The sequence below is a fragment of the Felis catus genome, chromosome F2 (genome assembly GCF_018350175.1).
Source record: "Felis catus isolate Fca126 chromosome F2, F.catus_Fca126_mat1.0, whole genome shotgun sequence".
In the NCBI taxonomy this organism is placed as follows: Eukaryota; Metazoa; Chordata; class Mammalia; order Carnivora; family Felidae; genus Felis; species Felis catus.
Genome location: NC_058385.1, coordinates 27,085,563 through 27,101,281, shown reverse-complemented (window position 1 = coordinate 27,101,281; position 15,719 = coordinate 27,085,563). Strand labels below are relative to the sequence as shown.

The window sequence follows — 15,719 nt, the reverse complement described above, 5'->3', positions numbered from 1 at the left end:
TAAATACCACCCAGATGCTAGAGCCCTCACATTTCTACCCTTAGCCCAAGACTGCCTGTCTGAATCTAGACTCACATGCCCAACTTCCCTCCCAATGATCTCTCTTTGGCATTTATATTTTTCTGTTGTTTAGCCCTATTGTGCCATTATTATGTTGTAGTCACTATTCTAAAGGTTTACGTGTCTTAACTAATTTAGTCCTCATAATAACTCCATGAAGTTGATAATATTATTATTCTCAAATTATAGGTAAGAAATGTGGGCTATAGTTACTTGCTCAAGTTAACACAGATAGAAATCTGCAACTCAGACTTAACATGTTCCAAATATAACTCCTGGGTTCGTCTGCTTATCCTTTGCCACTGCTTATCCTTTGCCAGTTTCCCTTGCCAGTCCATAGTGTCTCCATCCATTCTACCAGTTGCTTCAAAGTACTTGAGATTTCTTTTATTGTTTTGCCCACCGCATCCAAACCGTCAGCAGACTTTGTCTAGTATCTGACCACATCGCAAGGCCAACATCATCCTTCCTCTTCTGGACTACTGTAATATCCTCCTAACTAGTCACTTTGCAGCTAGATTAGCCCTATTGTGACAAAAGAAAAATCAGTAACTTCTGTGCTCAGGGTCATCTCAGGGCTTCACATCTCAGAATAAAATGTGACATCCTCAGTGTGGCCTCAAAGATCCTCATGATTTTGTCCCAGGCCACATCTCTGACTCTGCTACAACTCACTTACCTCACCCTTCTCTATATCATTTCTTCATTTGTCATTCCTAATGTCATCCTTATGGAAATTGCTTTTTCCTCATGCACTAATCACAATAATGCCTATCTCATCTCATAACTCTTTGTCCTCTTTTTTTAAAGTCTTAAGTTTCAAATAATGTGTTCCTTAGTATTTCTTTATAGAAATACAACTATGTTCCAGAAAGTGAAAGTTTGGTGTGTGTCAGTTATATGTGACTTGAAAAAGAATGTATAGACCATTTTGAATAGAGCAGACTTCTAAATAAAAAGCAAAATTTGTTTTTTATTTTTCCATAATAATAAATTTGTAGCTGGGAGGTAGATGCTCAGGCCGATACTGCCTTACCCTCCCTTAATCACTTCTTTTTTGTTTGTTTGTGTTTTGTTTTGTTTTGTTTTAGAGAGATAAAGAAAACACATATGTGAGAGAGGGGAGGGGCAGAGGGAGAGAGAGAATCATAAGTAGTCTCCATGCTCACCCTGGAGCCCTTTGTGGGGCGTGATCCCATGACCCTGGGATCATAACCTGAGCCGAAATCAAGAGTCAAATGCTCAACTGACTGAGCCACCCAGGCGCCCCCCACTTCTAAGTGTACCCATATAATGATATTCTTGCCAACAAAAGATGAGTAAAATGATTAATTTGTGTCACTTCTAGATGTAGGACTTGAAAAATTGTTCATGTGTTCTACTTTTTCCCCTTCACGTGAGTTTCAAGGTGGACATGTCTATGTTCCAGGTTCAGCTGTATAAACTAAAACTAGGAATGATGAAGAAGAAGAAAGGAAGAAGGAATCCATGTTCCTTAGTGGACACAGAAGTGAAGAGCAGCCAGCTAAATTAACCTGGATTGATGAATGTAAGGAAAACAAAAATGTTTATTCTTTGTGTCTTGGGAGTATATATCAGTAGCTTCTATTTTTATCCTCAGTGATGCACAATTTCATATCATTCAACTTTGCCTCCAGTTGGAATGTGAATTTGGGATGTTGGAGTTTGAAGAGTCTTTTTGGACAATGAGGTAAAAGCTACATGTTGATGACATAATATCCAGATTCCTTTTAATCTTGGAACACATAAGAGCACTCAATTCCCCAGATTTTGCTTATGTGAAAGAATGAAACAAGTGGCTTTATTTTATCTACTTTCATTTTGGATTTCTGTCACTTGAGCTGCATCTAATTCCAACTAATTAACCAGGTTGTATTCCTTATTATTTGCATTCTGTGAGTTAGTATAGAGCTAATACAGGAGCAATTCTGCTCTGGTCAAGAGGGTTACTCCCAGTCTGGATATCAGCACATTTTTTATTTATTATCTAAGAGAATATGGCTCTTCTGCCTGAAGTCCTTTTTCATGAGCTATGATGTCACATGTACAAACGAATGGGTATTGTTATAAACCTGAGATACAGAAGTTTTCATTAAAAAGTTTCTATTTATCTTGTTTGAAGAGTTGCCTATTTCTTTCCTGTGATATTCCTAGAAGATAAATTTGTTGCAATAAGATAAAGGAAACTCTTCATTGAAAACCACAGCAAACAACTCAGGTCAGTTTTAAAGTGTATTTTCCACACCCCGTATTATTAGAGCAGGCCCAATTACATTTTAGTGCCCAGGGACCATTCTTGCTATTATTTTCTAATAGAATGTGATATAATATTATCCTTGAAACAGTTTCAATTTAAATTACTACCCTCCCCACCCCATTCTGCTTTTACTCCCTGTATGTGGAATCCCTCCGAAGATACTGAACCTGAATTGTATCTTATCTCATGACCTATAGTTCCGGCCAAAATTTGGAATTTTCATATATTTGTGGAATAGCCTTATAATCCATTCCATTTCAGAACAAATTCCTCTAATTATAATAAAGGAAGAAAAAATGGTAAATTGATAACCTGATATCTATTTGGAATAGCCCTTCTTTTCTTAACTTACTTAGCTATCAAAAGAAAGTTTTAGTCTGTTTTAAAAGTCCTAGGCAGTTAATAATTGAGTGTACTTTGAAAATAATAGTAATATGTAATAGTGATGGACTATAATTTAAGCCTAATGTGGACAATTAGAAGTAATATTTTGTCGTACTGCCTGTTCTGAAATATTTTAACAGCAGTTATTCCACTTGTTTTCATAGTAGTAGTGTTTGCAGCAGGTATGACCATATTAAACGTTTTTTTTTTTTTGATATGCAACCCAAGGCTTCTATAACTTTGACAGGTACATAGCTAGCTTGTAGCAAAGGTAAGTCTATAGATTCCAGAGACTGTCATCTTCCTACTTGCCATGTAGTGTATAAATAAAAAACTTAAACTATCTCTTTGGAAGATTGCATTGCTGTCCTTGCACACATAGAAAAATTGTACCAATTTATGCAAAAATAGAATAGATGAGAGATAAGGCTTAATAAAACGTCTGTCCACTTCACTGGAATACTGGCTGGTAGTAAGAACATGCTTCCAGTTAAAGAAATAAAGGTTTTAGTTAAACATCTTAATGAAGCTCATTTTTGTTTTTCTTTTTTTCTGATATGGCTTCTTTTAACTCAATATTTGGTTTTACTTTCAAAGAAAGCATCCAGTGCCAGAAAACAAATCTATACTGGGAAATATTGCTTATAATTATCATCACTATTAACATCACTCTCATGAAAAATGCGTCTATTATATTTTAAGTGAGAGAGGCCATGTCTTTTTATAGTTTTTTATATATAAAACTGAAAATTTAGTTTAGAAGAATCTTTTTTGTTTAGCACCAGTAAAATGATGGATAATTTTCTGGCCTGTGTGCCTCTGTACTAACAATGTTATTTTGAAAAGGATGTGCTTTTGAAAAGTCTGAGGCAGTAATCCTGGGTACCTCAGGATCTATGTGTGGCTTGCTGCCTATTTTGAGCAAACTGTCTCCTCAATATATACTTAAAACTAATGATTTGTTGTGTAATAAAAATTAAAATTTTTAGCAAAACTGACCAAGTGGTAAGTTTTGGCACCCTATTTAAACAGCTGGTTTCTTTAATGCTTATTCCCATGCCTAGTGAAGAGTGGTTTCTTAAAGGAACACATCTGATACAAATACCTTAAATATTATCAGTAATTCAAGGGAACGCAAGGAAATTTGAAAAGGGGCTCATTGAACTAACTTAGAAACCCCTGCAAATGTGTGAAAAATATGTATTTTCCCTTTTCCCTGAGTAAACTGCACAGAAACCTACATAAGTGGTGCATAAAGCTTTCATGACTTAAGCCCTAGGCTACATATCTAAGTGGTCCCCACTGTATTCACATATAAACAATAGCACTGTATATTAAGAATCACAATAATAGCAAAAACAACTATAACATTATTAGCATGATTTTATTTTTATTTTTATGGCTTCTTGACTAGTTTGACAACTACCTACTGGCTTTTAGGAAATGCCTAAAATGCCAGTTATACATACTTTATGTCGGAGAAGATAGACAGCTTTAGTTTTACTCATGGGATCATCCACAGGAAAGCTTCTCAGACAAAAATTGGGGGGTCTCAAGTTACAATGAACATTCCATATACAGGCTTCCTTGTTATCAATTAACTCAACTTACTTCTTCATCAATTTTTTCTCCCTTCAGTCTTGATGGTTTTATGACCTAGACCCAGGCAATACCCTTAGGCGGTCCATGTGATAATTGACACATTTTCTAACACGGTATAGTGATGCCCAAGTCACTGCTTTCAGGCTGTGACTTGAGCTTATTGGAGTCTGCAGCAGGGGCTCCTTTTATCCTCATACATCAGAATACACTGACAGCTCTCCCATGCAGGGACCACGCAGATCTCTCCCCCAGGAAAATATATGCAAACACCTCCAGAACATTGTAATGGTTGCTAGGCATCACAATGGTGACATCTTTATGATAAACACAGTATGCAGAAGAAGGTCTAATAAAAGAATAACAAATTATTACATGCAAAGGGCAATTTTACAAGATTAACGGGTATAATAAATTACTACTACATCAGAATACCTTATTACCTTTTAAGGTATTTCACAGTGGAGACAAAGTGAACTGGCCTATAAAAACCCAGAGAATGTGGGAGAGAATAGCAAACTGCTTTTCCACATTTCTGAAATAAAGTCACAATACTTGCCTTATAATATGGTGAGTTCAGCAAGTACTTATGCTAAAATAGGGTTATGCATGCAGTTCATGCTAAGATGTTTATTATGATTTTTCATATGGCTATTGTATCTTCAGTAACATTGCAATCTATATACTATTAACTTAAAAACTTGTAGGATTTTATTTCTAAAACAATTTTAATACATAAAATATTACATAGTCAATTCCAAGACTCACATTATTTTATAATAATTAGTAAATGTGTGTTTTTCAACAAGATAGTAGGAATTTTGTAGCAATGAATTGCTTCCTTTGATGATTTTCATCAGATGTTCAAGAAGTTAAAAGGAAAACATTTCCAGATTTTCAAATTTACATTTCCCTTTTATTTTGAAAAAGTAACCAATGCTGCTTACTTTTTCTTGACTGTACTTATATTACAAAATGAGAAAAAATTCTATTACTTGAACATTGGAGACATGACATTTGCAATATATAGAATTATTTTATTTCATTGAAAGAACTGTAGCTATTTAGACATTTCTAGTGGTGAGTCTAATCCTTTCCAAGAAATAAGAAAGTTAAAAGAGAGGATAGAGGGGATGGAAGAGGGAGAAAAGGGAGAAGGGGACAGAGGGAGTAGAGAGAAAGAAGAAAGAAGAAAGGAGAGAAGGAAAGAGGGAGAGAGGGAAAGAGGGAGGAAATAAAGGAAGGAGAGAAGGAAGGAATGAAGGAAGCCATGAGACTTTCCAAGTCTGATCACCTTCCCAAATATTTTGATACCTAGAGTTGAAAAATTGAGCTACTATTAAAATATTTTTAATGTTTATTTATTTTTGAGACACAGAGAGACAGAGCACAAAAGGGGAAGGGTCAGAGACACAGAATCTGAAGCAGGCTCCAGGCTCTGAGCTGTCAGCACAGAGCCCGACGAGGGGCTTGAACTCACGGACTGTGAGATCATGACCTGAGCCGAAGTCGGACGCTTAACCGACTGAGCCACCCAGGCACCCCTAAGATATTTTTAAATAGCTGCTTTAAGTTATGATTCATTAGATATAAATAATGCAACCAAACTTCACTGGTGATTGCTTTGAGCTATTTGTTGCTGTTATGGGTGAGCCATTGGACTCAAGCTTGACCTAAGTAAACGGTACAGTAAAAAAAAAAAATGCATTCACATTCCTTTTATCGTTTTTGCTACTGTTCATGAATACTTGAGATCAAGAGTGCACTATGTATCTCTTTTCTACCATCTTTATAGCTCTTTCTATTGTGACTGCCATGCAATGGTAACTCACATGTAGGTGAAAGTCTAAAGAGTACAGTTTTTCAATAACATCACACTTCAAGTGCTTTCTAAAAGGATGGTCCTCATCAGATCAGAATAATCAATATTCCTTTTGACTGATCTTGAAGTCTCCTCAGGTTGAGTTTGCTAATACTGACAGTGTGGTTCTTGTAGGTGGAAGAGGGAAATGGTGGAGTTATTATTGATAACTACTGGGTATAGATTGGAGGAAAAATTGGGGAGTGAGGGATAAGGGAGGCATTGAAGTTCCTCAAGAACAATATATGAATTATCCTCCTCACTGGGAAATACACAAAGAGAAGATGGAAGCTCAGTCAACTTGAATGTTTAATGAATACTATTAGATATCTGTGTGAGTCATTCACATTTTTTAAAATACGAATTGCTTTTTAAACTATCATGTAGAAAACATTTTATTTATTCTTTCTTTGATGCTATTCTATATTTATGCAGATCCAAGTTTCTGACCTATATCAGAATACTTATTGCATATCTGAATTTGTAACTGTGAGACAACCACTAATTAAACTTATATTTAACTATATCTTACCTCTGTCTTGCATATCTCTCCATGAAAGGGCTGTGGGCACAGTGGTTAAAAGTGCATTCTATAAACTGTTCTGGAATTCTTTTTGAATACCAAGAATTTTGACTCTTTCTCTTTTTAATTTTGTGACTTGGATAAGTTCACCTTTGGGTATCTCAGTTTCCTCATCTGTGAAAATGAGAATAACAGGAGTTTATCTCAGGGGCTTTTGTGAAGATTAACAGCATTGATAACATTTAATTCACTTAAAACAGTGCCAGGTACGTAAACCTTGTATCTCAGTCTCAAGAAAAGGATTCTTATGAAAGCTGTTGTCTTGACTTCAAATTTAGCTTTTGTAAGCATTGATTTCAAAATGGGGATCATCCAGGATTAGGGATATTTTAGCTAATAAAGGTATTTCTATTTTTTATAAGAACAAGAAAAAGGCTTATATACTCACAACGGGATGCACTGATAAGATTTTCTTTTGTTCCTGTAGTTGTTGTTATTGTTGTAATACAATTCCATTTAAAAGCATGTTGATTAGCTCAGACTAATTAGGAATTATATTTGCATATAAAATGTACTCATTTTAACCATGTTGCAAGATAAGTGATGTTATCATCTCTATTTTATTACTGGGGAAATTGGGAAAGAATATGGGGCTTTCTGTGGGTCACCTAACTTGTAAGTAGTGTCAAAGTTCTTGCTCTTTTTTCTCTAGCCTATTTGATAGCTCTTATCTATCTAAGTATAGTCCTAAGAAATAGTTCATTAGTTAATTTGTTAAAACAGCACTTATTGAGCACCTGCTATCTGCCAGACACTGTGCTACATTTCTGGTGGTGAAATAGTAAATAAAGCACTGTTAGAACTATTGAGAATCAAGGGTTCTAAGGGGGAAAAAATGGACAAACAAGAAATTTGAGTGCATCATGATAAGAGTTGATATGGAAATACATAGGGGCATGATTGGAATGATTTCAGAAAGAGGTATTATGCATACAAAAATGTACAAAATACATATTCTGAGTATATGGCAAAAAGAAGGAATAAAAGAATAAAATTTTACAATGTTTTATTTTTTACTTTTTTTAACTGAGATATTAATTGGGCATAGTGATGTTAATGAATATATCATTATGATTTGAAAAAATTCATCAAAGTCCAACAGCCAATTAGAATATTTCATTGCCTGCTGGTCTAACACTTATTCACAAAGACTGGTTTTGATTGTGACTTGGAAACTAGATGACCATCCTAGCTACTAATCAATTAAATGCTGGATAGTTCTCTTCTTCTTAATTATCTATATCTCAGTTAATAAAAATCTCACCCTTGTTTCTATTCATTTCTCGTTACATTCTTTTCCTAAACAATCTTATCTACATCCACACTGATGTCTCCCAAATCTATCTGCAGCCTTTCATTTCTCATGCCATCCATGGAGATATTTCTAAGTTTTGATTAATCTGATATCTCCATTGTATATTTTACTGACCAATGTAATTCTCTTACTTTTCCCATAAGTTCCTTTTTCTATAGGCATAAAACTAGTTGGTGACACCATGAGTAGCCAAATCCCTATCCAGCTGCCACTCGTTCTTACACTACCAGATTTCATCTAATTCTATAATGCTAGTCAGGGATTCGTTTTTATCTTATATTGTACAAAAAACTATTGTTAGCAATAATACAGTGCTTTCTTCTCTCAGAATATTATTTAATAATTTTCTCACACTTAAGTTAGCATTGGTTTTGTCAATTATTTTCTTACTTACATTTAAAACAAAATATGAGGAAACTAATTTGTTTAAGGTACTTCTAAAACCATTTAACCTTCAAAGTAGCACTTTCAGAACTGCTTCAGAACTGAGAATTGTTAGTCTGTGTATTAACACTCAACTGAGTCATTGGTGCTGAGTTCTTAAGACAGCTTTTTAAAAATAATAAACTTTAGTTTTTAAGAGAAGTTTTGTGTTCACAACAAACTGAAGTGTTTCCCAGTCCCCACACATGCACAAACTCTCTCACTATTGGTATTCCACACCACAATGGTATGTTTATCACCATCTATGAACCTACACAGTTAATGTTAGGACTCAATATTGGTTTTGTACATTCTATGGATATTGACAAATGTAGATACATATTTTCATCAATATAGAGTCATACAGAGTATTTTCACTGCCCTAAAAGTCCTCTCTGCTCTACCTATTCATTCCTTTCTCCCTATTAACTTCTGGAACTCACGGATCTTTTTACTGTCTCCATTACTACCTTATGCAAAATGTCATATAGTTGGAATTATACTTATGTAGCCTTTTCAAACTGGCTTCTTTCAGTTAATAATATGCATTTTAGTTTCCTTTATGTCTTCTCGTGGCTTGATTGCTCCATCTTTTTTTAGCACTGAATAATATTCCAGTGTTGTTTCACAGTTTATCTTATCCATTCACCTCCTGAAGGACACCTTGATTGCTTCCAAATTTTGGCAATTATGAATAAAACTGCTATAAAGATTTGTGTACAGGGTTTTGTGTGAACATAAAGTTTCAACTCAACTCTTTAGGAAAATACCAAAGAGGATTATTGGTGGATAGTATGATAAGAGTATATTTAGTTTTATAAGAAACTGTCAAACTGTCATACAAAGTGGCTGTACCATTTTGGATTTCTACCAGCAATGAATGACAGAGTTCCTATTGTTCCACCTCATTTGCCAGCATTTGGTGTTTGAGTGTTTTGGATTTTGGCCATTCTACTAGATGTGTAGCAGAATTTCTTTGTTGTTTTAATTTGCAATTCCTTGATGATACTTGATGCTGAACATGTTTTCATATGTCTATTTGTGATCTTTATATCTTCTTTGTGATTTTAGATCTCTCCTAATATGTGCATTCAATATTATGAATTTCTCTTTATGAACTGCTTTGCTGAATCCTGTAAGTTTTGAAAGTTGTATTTTCATTTAGTTCAGAGTATTTATTAATTTTTTTTTGAGATTTTTCCTTTGACTCATGTTGTATTTAGAAGTTTGGTTTTGATCTGCAAGTAAGTATTTGGGAGATTTTCCCAAGCTATCTTTGCCTTATTGATTTCTAGTTTTATTCCATTGTGGTTGAGAGCACACATTGTATGATATCTACTTTTGAAAACTTGTTAAGGTGCATTTTTTTGGCTCAGAATGTGGTCTATCTTGGGGAATGTCCCACATGACCTTGAGAAGAATGTGTCTTGTGCTATTGTTGATGAAGTATTATATTGATGTCAATTATATGCAGTTGATTGGTGGTGCTGTTGAGTTCTTGAATCAGCTTTTCAATTATCAACTGAAGCTCAGAAATGGTGTTGAATATACCTGATCTACCAACCTACCAAGCAGCCATTTGATTCCTAGGGATTACATGAGTAGTTTGGTCTCTGAGAGTTCATTTCAAACCTCTGACACCTATTCATCACAAGTTATGGTGTTGGCAATTTTTATAGTTGAGTATGATCAGGCAATGATATCTGTTTGAAAACATTGTTTGCACTTCGACATGCCAACAGAGCCGACTAGGTATCATTTCCAGTGCAGCTCTGGGAATTGTCTAGTAGACTCTCTATAGATTATCTGATTATATGGAGGTGTGCTCATGTGTTTTTCTTTCTGTTATTTAGCCTATTATACAACTCTGCTGAGGTAGATGTTAAGTAGTTTAAAAAGGTAAAAAGCAAGTGATTCTTATCCATATAAATAAAAACGCGTTTTGTCTGATAGAGATAAAATTTTTGACTAGTTGAAGAGATGAACCTGCTTATTACATTTTATTGCTTTATTATATATAAACCAATTTTGCATCTATTAGCAAATTTATTTCAGCATTCCAGATTGCATACACATATATGTTTTTTCTTCACATACTCCTCTGAACTGATTTTGTATCTTGCACTGGTTTCTTCATCATTTAAGGAATTTAATAAATCTTAGATATGTTCTCTTTTTTAATGTTTATTTATTTCTCAGAGAGAGGGAGGAAGAGCATGAGTTGGGGAGGGGCAAAAAGAGTGGGGGATAGAGGATCTGAAGCTGGTTCTGTACTGACAGCAGAGAACCTGATGCAGGGCTTGAACTCATGAACCATGAGATCATGACCTGAGCCATGAGATCACGACCTGAGACGAAGTCAGACACTTAAACTGACTGAGCCATCCAGGCGCCCTGACATGTATTCATTTTAAACTTGCATGTAAGTCATGACATTATGTTTTTGAAAATTATATTTTCAATTAATTAAGTCATGATACCCACCTATAGACCTCAGTGATTATGAGACACCATCCATTATAAGATTTCAGAAATGTTAAAATGTAAATTTATACATCTTAAAATTGATGAAATATGATAATCACCAAGTCATATTAACTCTTCTTTCAAATATCTCTTGAATATATCTTTCTCCTTTAGTTTCCACTACTTTTGTGTGAGTTTCTTTGCTTCTGCATTTTATGCATAACTTTCTGATGAATTTTTTTTTTCCTTCAGCTTCCTTTCTCTCCAGTCCATCCTTTGCTATGCTGCCTAAGTAATGATTGTAAACCCAAATGTTTATGGTACACTGCTGTTTTCAAACCCTGAAATGATTTACTTCTTGATATTATTTACTGGGATCTTCACAATTTAAATCCTACATATCTTACTTCTAACTTCTTCTGTAAATACTTTCAGATTGTCAGATTTTCTCAGAGGTCATTCACTGATAGTATTAGTTTCTAGTCAGAGTTTCTTCATGACTCTACAATCTTATCAATCGTTTAATAACACTCTGCATATTACATAGTTTTTCATCTATTTGATTGTATTTATTTATTTATTTATTTATTTATTTATTTATTTATTTATTTATGTTTATTATTTTTGAGAGAGAGAGAGACAGAGAGACAGAGAGCAAGCAGGGGAGGGGCAGAGAGAGAGGGAGACACAGAATCCAAAGCGGATTCCAGGCTCTGAACTGTCAGCACAGAGCTGGATGCGGGGCTGGAACCCACAGGCTGCGAGATCTTGACCTGAGATGAAGTCTGATGCTTGACCCACTGAGCCACCCAGGCGCTGCTGATGTGTATTTATAAACGTAACTTTCTCATAGAAGCTTCTGTATGGTTCTCTTAAGCATTTCTGATTCGGTTATCCTTTGGACAAAGAATTTACTGAATTCCAGGTACTTAGTACCTCTTGAGCCTTATTAAAATTTAACATTCATGTTCAAAGATAGCAAATATATATATATATATATATATAATATTCTGAAAAAATATATATGTATATACATGTATATGTATATATATTCTGAAGACAATTCCAAAATCAATTAAAATAATAGGTGAATCTGCTTCTTCTCATTCTATTTTGTACATCTAGGATATAAATTAAGAACATTAAAAAAGTTTTAATGGGGATGCCTGGGTGGCTCAGTCAGTTAAGTATCTGACTGGATTTCAGCTCAGGTCATATCTCATGGTTTCGTGAGTTGGAGTCCCACAGTGGGCTCTGTGCACTGACGTCGAGGAGCCTGCTTGGAATTCTGACCTTCACTCTCGCTCCTCCCCCACTCACGTTCTTTCTCTCTCTCTTAAAATAAATAAACTTTAAAAAAGTTTTAATGAACCACTATAAAAATAAATTGAGTTAGCACTTATTAGCATTTTTTTGAGCTTTACTTATAGCCTAATTTTAGATAGATATAGATATTGACATAGATATAGATAGATATAGACATAGATATAGATATAGATATAGATATAGATATAGATATAGATATAGATATATAGATAAGTGGTGTTTAAAGGTTAGCATATATACAAAACATTTCATTTAGGCACTTAGTCTTTAGTATTGGCAAAGAATGGAGTTTCTTGATATGAAAAGCATGTTTATTGTAGATAGCTGAGAAGCAAATTACAGAGAAGCTTTATTTGAATAAAAAACTTGTTTTTTGTATTTAAAAAAATTTCACTAGGAAAAAGTTGTATTAACAGAGCTCTTAATTGACAAGTTACTAGCTCCCGAGTTACTAAATTATTGAAGTGGAAACACAGATTTCAGAAAAGGTGAGGAGGAGGGTCATTGTTTTTTCTAGAAATATGAAGAAATATTTTATTTGTATCCTGTAAAACGTAGATATTTCATATCAGAATTTCATCTTGTAGATTTGACCTTTTTTGAGCAGTTTATAAGAGCAGGGGTGCTTATTTTTATATATTTGACAGTTTTTACATATTTAACAAAAGTTTAGTTAAGCCAGTCCATGGATCTTCATACTTTTTCTATCTCTCATTTTTATGTTGTATATGTAAGAAGGATTGGCTACATTGATCATAAACCTTGCATTAATTATTTATTATTCATTTTTTAAAAAACACACTTTGTTTCTCCTTTTATAACTGGTTTCATCCTGCTCATAACCACTATTTATGCCCTGAGGAGAATGCAAACAACAGCAAACAAATAAACAACAACCAAGCTAGAAAACATCAAAGCCTAAGTTGTGCATTGAAAATAACTATTTCTTCTAGACTTAAAGCATCTCTTTCAGGTATCATTATCTCAGCCAATCATGAATTTCTACTTGGGCATTTATTGATTCTTACCTTCAATCTTCTCCTTCCCACTGGTCTGACAACTGTTGAAATATCATCTTGGTATAAGGAAGAGATGTCTAGTTCTTATGCTGATTTATTCTGTGGTTATTCTTAACTAGTTTGACCTCTGAAATTTTTTCCCCTAAAATATGACTAGATCCACCTGATCTTTTGTACATGAGGCTGGCACACACTGCTAATGTCCACAGTCTCAGGTCCTAAGACTCCAATTGTTTCCCCACCTTCTCTTCTAAAATACAAGTTTCTTTTCACTCTTTCTGTATCTCTCCTGGGGCTCATGGGACTCCCTAGATTGCCTGGATAAGTGTTTTTCATGGTGTAAAAGTAATTGGGAATAAATTTGCTCAACACAAATCAAGGCAGTCGTACCAATTTATAATACTAGTTATTTATTTGGCAAATGACTAGTTACAAATTACTCTCTCATCAATCAGAGAGCAAGACAGACTAATGGATTTTGATGTAATAGTGTATGGTTAAGAAACTACCACTTGTAGAGTGTTGGCATAGTACCATAGAAAGATATTTGATAAAAAAAAAGAAAGATATTTGCAATTATCTAAAAAAAAGTAATTTACATGCTTCTGTCATTTCTATACAAATGTCTGGATATGGCTGCATATTCTTTTTTTTTTTTAATTTTTTAAATGTTTACTTATTTTTGAGAGAGAGACAGAGACAGAGCACGAGCTGGGGAGGGGCAGAGAGAAAGGGAGACACAGAATCCAAAGCAGGCTTCAGGCTCTGAGCTGTCAGCACAGAGCCTGATGCTGGGCTGGAACCCACAAACCCCGAGACTGTGACCCGAGCTGAAGTCTGAGGCTTTATCTAATGAGGCATCCAGGTGCCCACTGGCTGGATATTCTTTAGTGACATTAACATATCATAAAACATATGTTATTGACTGAAGAAGCAGATATGGGAAACCAGCTGTCTTCTATCATGCCAGAAATTAAGGAAATCTAGAACACTGTAAATCAAAGCCATTCTTATTATGTTGTGAAATTTATTGGTGTTTCATGTTAACAATAAAATTTTCTGTTTGAACTTCTAGTATATAGTAAGTAGTAGATTTTGAATTTTTTATGTTTATGTATTGATTATTTAAAATTTTTTTTTAACATTTATTTATTTTTGAGACACAGAGACAGAGCATGAGCAGGGGAGGGGCAGAGAAAGAGAGAAGGAGACACAGAATCTGAAGCACACTGCAGGCTCTGAGCAAGCTGTCAGCACAGAGCCTGATGTGGGGCTCGATCCCACAAACTGTGAGATTACCACCTGAGCCGAAGTCGGATGCTCAACCGACTGAGCCACCCAGGCACCCCGATTGATTTCTGCATTTAGAGAGAGAGAGTGCCAGCACTCACGTGCAAGCGGGGAAGGAGCAGAGAGAGAGAGGAAGAGGGAGAATCCCAAGCAGGCAGCACTCTGCCAGCACAGAGCCCAACATGGGCCCCAACTCTTGAAACATTGAAATTGTGACCTGACCCGAAACCAAGAGTCCAACGCTTAACCTAATGAGCCACTGAGGCACCCCTATGAATTTTTAGATTGAGCACTATTATGGGCTCAATTGTGTTTCCTCCCACTCCCCCCAATTTGTACTTTGGAGTCCTGAAACACAGTACCTCAGAATGTGACTATATTTGGAGAGTTTTAACAGGGTAGTTAAAATAAAATAAGATTATCAAGGTGAGGCCTAATCCATTGTGACTAGTGTTTTTATGATAAAATGAGATTAGGACAGATCTATGCACAAAGGAAAGACCTTGTGAATACAGAGGGAGAAGATGTCTATCTACAAGCCAAAGAGAGAGGTCTGGAAGAAATCAACTCTGCTGACATCTTGATCTCAGATTTTAGCCTCCAGAATTGTGAGAAGTACAAACCTAATTAGACTAGTTATCCCATGTATTCTTCAGACTTGAACCCAAGTATTGTTTCTTGTAGGAATATTTTTCCCTAATCCCAGTTAATCTATATGCTTACCTTATTTGCTATGGTGTCATTTCATATTGGGCTTCATTCATTCCTCTATCATATTGTTATCTCACTGGATTGAAAGTGATAATTCACTTAATTCTATTATTCTTTACCAAAATATCCTTGATGGATGGATCTATATCTTACCTAACTTTGCATTATCAATAACTTGTACCAGACCTAACAATATAAATAATAAATAAATACTGTAGTTTTTTTTATAAGTACATATTTAAAAATCTTTATTTAATTTACTATTTTTTTTAATTTACATCCAAGTTAGTTAGCATATAGTGCAACAATGATTTCAGGAGTGGATTCCTTTAAGCCTCTTACCCATTTTGCCCATACCCCCTCCCATAACCCCTCCACTAGTCCTCTGTTTATTCTCTATATTT

General features: G+C 34.8%; 1 long non-coding RNA gene across 2 annotated transcripts in view; it reads left to right on the top strand.

Annotated features, from left to right (window-relative positions):
* Positions 1 to 15,719, top strand: part of LOC102900150 — a 65,735-nt gene that overhangs the window by 7,753 nt on the left and 42,263 nt on the right. Inside the window, exon 3 of one of the 2 annotated variants that reach the window (XR_002739575.2) lies at positions 1,490 to 1,609. This is a non-coding gene — a long non-coding RNA (uncharacterized LOC102900150). Of the gene's footprint in view, positions 1 to 1,489; positions 5,735 to 15,719 lie in introns of those variants that run through there. The other variant, XR_006592308.1, reaches the window with a different exon arrangement.